The sequence below is a fragment of the Citrus sinensis genome, chromosome 3 (assembly GCF_022201045.2).
Source record: "Citrus sinensis cultivar Valencia sweet orange chromosome 3, DVS_A1.0, whole genome shotgun sequence".
NCBI lineage: Eukaryota > Viridiplantae > Streptophyta > Magnoliopsida > Sapindales > Rutaceae > Citrus > Citrus sinensis.
Window position 1 is genome coordinate 26720327 of NC_068558.1, and position 5744 is coordinate 26726070.

At 31.1% G+C, this 5744-nt stretch overlaps 1 long non-coding RNA gene across 2 annotated transcripts; it reads right to left on the reverse strand.

The window, feature by feature from the left end:
• Positions 1 to 1057: 1057 nt before the first annotated feature.
• On the reverse strand, positions 1058 to 4952 carry LOC127901150 (uncharacterized). Of its 2 annotated transcripts, none has more exons than XR_008053270.1 (4): positions 4648 to 4952; positions 1994 to 4230; positions 1684 to 1721; positions 1058 to 1546 (listed from the first exon to the last, which is right to left on the reverse strand). It is a non-coding gene; the product is annotated as an uncharacterized LOC127901150 (long non-coding RNA). The 2 variants fall into 2 exon arrangements; XR_008053269.1 differs by having other exon boundaries at positions 1994 to 4242.
• Between the last annotated feature and the right edge of the window lie 792 nt (positions 4953 to 5744).

Here is a 5744-nt window from a genome sequence, read left to right on the forward strand (position 1 = left end):
CATATATATCCTCATATATATTATTAAAATCCACAATTATTCTTATTAATGAGAAAATAAAATCATTAACTTTAAAGAGATTATTATTAATACTAATTATATTGAGATAACAAAATAAAAAATAAGATAAATAATATAAAGTATTTATTTTCGTTATTAATTATCTTATATACACAATTAAAAATATTGTGTGTGTGTGTTTATAAATGTGTAAGTAAATTTTATTCAACGTTGTGTTTAATTCAATCATTTACATTCTTACAATTGTTCGACAGTAAGCTTTGCCGAACATGTACAACTGCTTTTAAAACTTATAGATTTTTCAAAAATAAATTTTATTAAATATTTAACTAATTCTCTTCATAACTGATTATTTCTACAGCACAGCTAATAGTAATTATTTTAGAAGCCACAGTATTACCAAACTGGCCTTAAATTCTACGTGATCTAGGAAGTCATCAAGCAGGACACATACTCTTCTCTTCAATGGAACAAATTGCACCATTTATATAGAAGAACATCAAATACGAAGAAAAGTTGAGTCAATCGATTATAACATTCTTGGGCATTATGTGTTATGACTTAGAGAATGATGAAATAATTTGCGCACTACAAGAAAACAGGTAATAGATGACGGGAAATAACTATCATAAAAAGGGGTGAATGACAGACAGTTCATTCGTCATCTATGTCACTGTCATTAATTTATGACATAATATTTTCCGTCATGCATTCATGATGATATTTTACGATCATATATCCGTCACACAATATTTTAATGTGAAAAAATAATTAAATTAAAATTTAAAATTATTCAAATTTTCGCACCTTTTTTTAAGTTTTTTTAGCGGGAAATTTAATTATCATTTGTAAATTTATTTTTCAATTTTGGCGGAAACTTATTTATGACAGAATGTGTGATGGGTATTTCCCGTCATGAAGTTACATATTTTTTAAAAAATATATATATTATGATTATAATTTATTGATGAATTCCTGTTTACAAATTTAATTAATTAATAAAATGGATATCATAAAAAAATAAAAACAATTGATATTAATTAACATCCATTCAATTTAACAAATTAATTTTGAAAGAAATACATATATTATCCAATGTGATCACCACCAATACATAATAAAACATCTCAAATTGGAAAAACCATCCTAAAGAATAAAATAATAGTTAAATTCCAATCAAGCTCCAAGAAAATCAATTAAAATTTCAGCCACCAAGCCAAGTTACCCAATAAAATTTCCAAAAATTAATGCAAGTATTCCAACGGCAAGATTTTGAGCAAAACTTCCAGTAGCAATACCATCTTCCAACAGCACTCTAATTCTAGCTACATACCCAGGAACACTCCAACTCATATGCAGCAACTCACCATCTTCCAATAGCACTCTAATTCCGACATATATCCAGGAGCATTCCAACCCAAAGAAGCAAACCAATCTATGCAGAATCAATCAAAAATCTGCAGGGGCTGTCTTGCTATTGTTCTGAAGTGAAAAAAGCTCCTGTAAATTACTAGGGTTGTTTTCACTGTAGAGAAGCAGCAAAACAGTCAATGTAAACTTCCAACGGCTATTTTGATAGCAGAACTATAGCAAAACATCTAAAGTTTGCACTAAGGTCTCAAGTGATCCTTTCAGATGAATTAGAAAGGAAAATATTATTACCTGTGTTAGACACCATTGTTGAAGTCATAGCAAATAGCCTGCAAATATAATAACAACATTTACATTAGTTTATGAAACTACTGTTATTATTTTTTTACAAGGATATGTAAATGAATAATAAGAGTATTTTAAGTTACATATATACTGCACCTTGAGAGACCAGCCATTGATGTGCCATTGTAGCTTTTGAAAATAATATAGTATACACAAAGTGAATTTGTAGAAGCTAGTTATACATTTATTAAACAAATAAACTTGAAAAAAGAATTAGATGACCAAATTATAAGTGTAAGCATTATAATATAATTACCTTTAATATTTTTGGAGCATTTGTTGCAGAAACCATAGCTATGAGAAGAAATCGTGTCATCAACGTCTGAAAAACAATGTAATTTTCAGTCTCATATATGATTAATATACACCATTAATAGTCTAGTTTTGGGCATTAAAAGGATCTAAATTGATATATGTAAAGGTTTACCAAATAAAAGGAACAATTTCTTTTGTCATGGGAGCAAGTCATTTGCCATTTTTAAGAATTTTAAAAATCTTAATTTAAAACTAGTAAAATGAAGGCTCAATGTAGTTGGAGGACAATTGTTAAATGATAAAAAACTACTTATCTTCTACCCACTGAAAGAGAGTAGCAATTGAATCTTAAATAAAAATAGTAAAAGTTCAAAGAGAATTTTATTTCTATACAAAATGGTTGCCAAACAAATTGTGCTGCAGAGCACATACCTTGAAGCCACAACAGTACATGCATTTATGATCAAGTCTTGCTTTAAAGTTTGGATAGAAGCATATGTTACAATAGATGCAGAAATTGTGCCAACACTATCAACCTCTGAAAGGATTAGGTTCAAGTTAGCAAAAAGAGAATCATGAATTTCATATTCCTGTTGAATACATGTGTGCCAATGTCAATGCCATTTGCATCTAGGGGCATTGCATAGCTTCACACATGCTAGCAATGCCCACTTAAATGTAGGCTATTCTGAATCTACCCAACAATAGCATTTTGGTATAGATCATAGCATGAATATGAATTCTATGTTCTGTAAAAGTTAACAATTAAAGGCCTACAAGTTATTAAGCACGGTTTCCTTAAGGATCTAATGTATGATAAATATGTTAGTCTTTTATCAAATTTCTTATTAATGTGATTCTTAAAGTTCCATAAAGAATTAGAGAAAGCGTAGCCAAAAAACAACCATGGCAATTAACTAATATTTGGAACATAATACAAAAAGAAAATAGAAATTACCAACACAAATAATAAGGATAAAATACTAACCTAAAGATGTGTCTTTTCCTAGCCATATTATATCTAGGTGGAGGTCTTTGTAAGTACTATGATACCTAACCCAAGGGATCCTTTCTGGAAATCTGATCAGTTGTATTAACCCATCAAACTTAAGACCAACCAATGAACATAAATAGAACTCAGTTTATAAGCATATCTAGCTAAAGCACAAATATGCTATTGCCAAAGGTTAGAACAATAACCAATACACCCTTCTGAAGAACTTGCTCTGGTAGTACCAAAATCGGAACACAAAAGTACACTTGCAATGTGTAAATTATAGTTGCACATCAAAAGCTCAATCAGCACAACAAAATTTACATAGGCAAGCAAACCTTTTTAACTCAACAATGATGCACACTTCAAAACTTAATATTTTGCGACCTACACTCGTTAAAAGTTTAGTAATTCACAAATTGCAGTTTAAAAAAAAAGTTAAATGGCCTGCCGAGGATCAATCAAACTAATTGAAAACAAAACCATCTTAACATAAATCCGATTTTTTACATATGTACATATTCTTTAAATACAATTGATTGCAAAGAGTGTAAGAACTGACCTGAAAGAGCACAGATGCTCATATAGATAAATAAACATTGCAATATTTAAGTGCTTTAACAATAATTTAATTTAATACTAAACACAAACAAAATCAATTGAGAACTGGCCTGAAAGTGCATTAGACATATCAAAGAGGAACAATCTAGTTAGATACTTCTCTAATGCAGTTGAGGCTTCAATAATACAAACATTCTTGATACTGAAATGACATCTAAAGGAACATGGCTATCGAAACCAGAGCAGTCTACAAGATTACCAATTCTAGTTGTACTCAAAGAAACTGGATTCCTAAAAATAGAAAATTTTGACAAAAATAATTTTAGTATCTAAATTTTCTTTTTTTAAAAAAAACTAATAAAAGGAAAGGTGAAACTGATTTATTAATCTTATCTTTATCATTCAAGGTAAACAGTGTAACTCCATATGTAGCCCATAACCAGCCTAATAATGAATGCAGCAAATGAAATGAATGTTAAAACACTAAACTAAAAAGAACTTCAGTAACTAGAAACCTAAATAAAAGTGAACCAATAAGAACAGAGTGTAATTCTCAGCCCATAGGAAGGGAAACTCTATCAACTATGAAATATAGGGACCAATGTAGGAGGCAGACGTTCATTTTTCTCAATTATCTGATCCTCTTCTTCAATTGCCCCAAAGACATTGGCTCTGAGTTCAGCCTAGCAAACAAACTGATTTGAGTCGGTTACAATGGCATAAAAATTGAATTAAAAGGAAAGACTTTACTATAATTAAAATATTCATCGAATATCAAGAAAACACCAAAAATAAAATTTTGGGCAAAACCCATCAATCCAGTCAGAGTTATGACCTTCCAGATAACATCAATCAGCCATAAATCTATTTAACTTTATCTTTAAACCCTAATTTCTCTTCAATTTCCTATTAAAGAAATTTAACCACACAATATAGATGAGATCTATAAAATGCTAAAAAAAAAAAAATGCATTGCACGAGATTAGACATAAAACAAGAGCTAAACTAATTTCAAATTTCTTCTCGTTTTTCTTCAGCAATTCTTCGCGACAACTATGGGGAAATGAAGAAGACGAAGTGGTAGTTGGGTAAACTCATACCCGGATCTTAGAGAGGCCGCCTTTCTTCTCTAGCATTCTGGTGACTAGGGTTTTGAGGTCCATATTTCTCGACTGTAATCCTTTATTTTTGAATAAGCTTGCTCTCTGTCTCTCTTTCACCGTTGCTTCTGCTGTTTGTGTGCGAGAAATTAAGACTTTGATAGAGGAGAAACCAATAGAGTAGTACTAGGAGGGAAGAAATGTCCAACATCTTTTTTTTTTTTCAATAATGGCGTTTGAGATTGCGGCAAGATGAGGGAAGTCAGTATCGGGAGAAGTCGAAGGTTTTCAGTTTCGGTCTTCGTCTTTCAAGGATTTTCCGTGGTATACCCCAAAAATAGGGTATTTATCTAAAAATACTCCATATTCAAAAATTCCTCTTATATGCCTTTTCTAATATGCAGTTACGAAATTACCCTAATAAAAAACTTAAATTAACCAAACTATCACAACTAATCATGTAACAAAACCCCTAATTCTCTCTCATGAGCAGCGTCTCCTTCAGCTCGTTCTTCTGGATTTCTCCTCCTCCATTTTACCAATCCCTGCAATTTTACAACAATTCTTCTACACTCTCACCGAAATGCAGCAAAACAAGTAAAACAACGCCGCTTCTGTGCAAACTAGTAGCTGCAATTCCCCCACTCTCCTTCAGCGTGTCCTCCTCCATTTTACAAATCCCTGCTATTTTACAACAACTCTTCTACACGCTCGTCGAAACACGGAAAAACAAGTAAAACGAGAAATTGATTGTAACCCTTGTGCTTTGAAGGTAATTTATCAATTTAATATATGTGGAAATGTTAGGTGGGACTAGGATTTTGCTTTCCATCCATGAGGAGTTGTATCTTCATCTTGAAAATGATTGTTCTGGCATACTCCGGAATTCAGGAGTAGCTTTTCAATAGCTCATCTCTAAACAAATTTTTAACATTACAAAAGAGATATTTTACATTTTCCATGAACTTCTAGACTAGGAGTTGTCTTGAAATTAGTTCATGAAGCTGTGATAAATCATTGAACAAATTCATTGCATTTTATTTGATTAATAATGTTAGATTAGGAAAGAGAAAAAGATGAGTAACTTGTGGTTTACA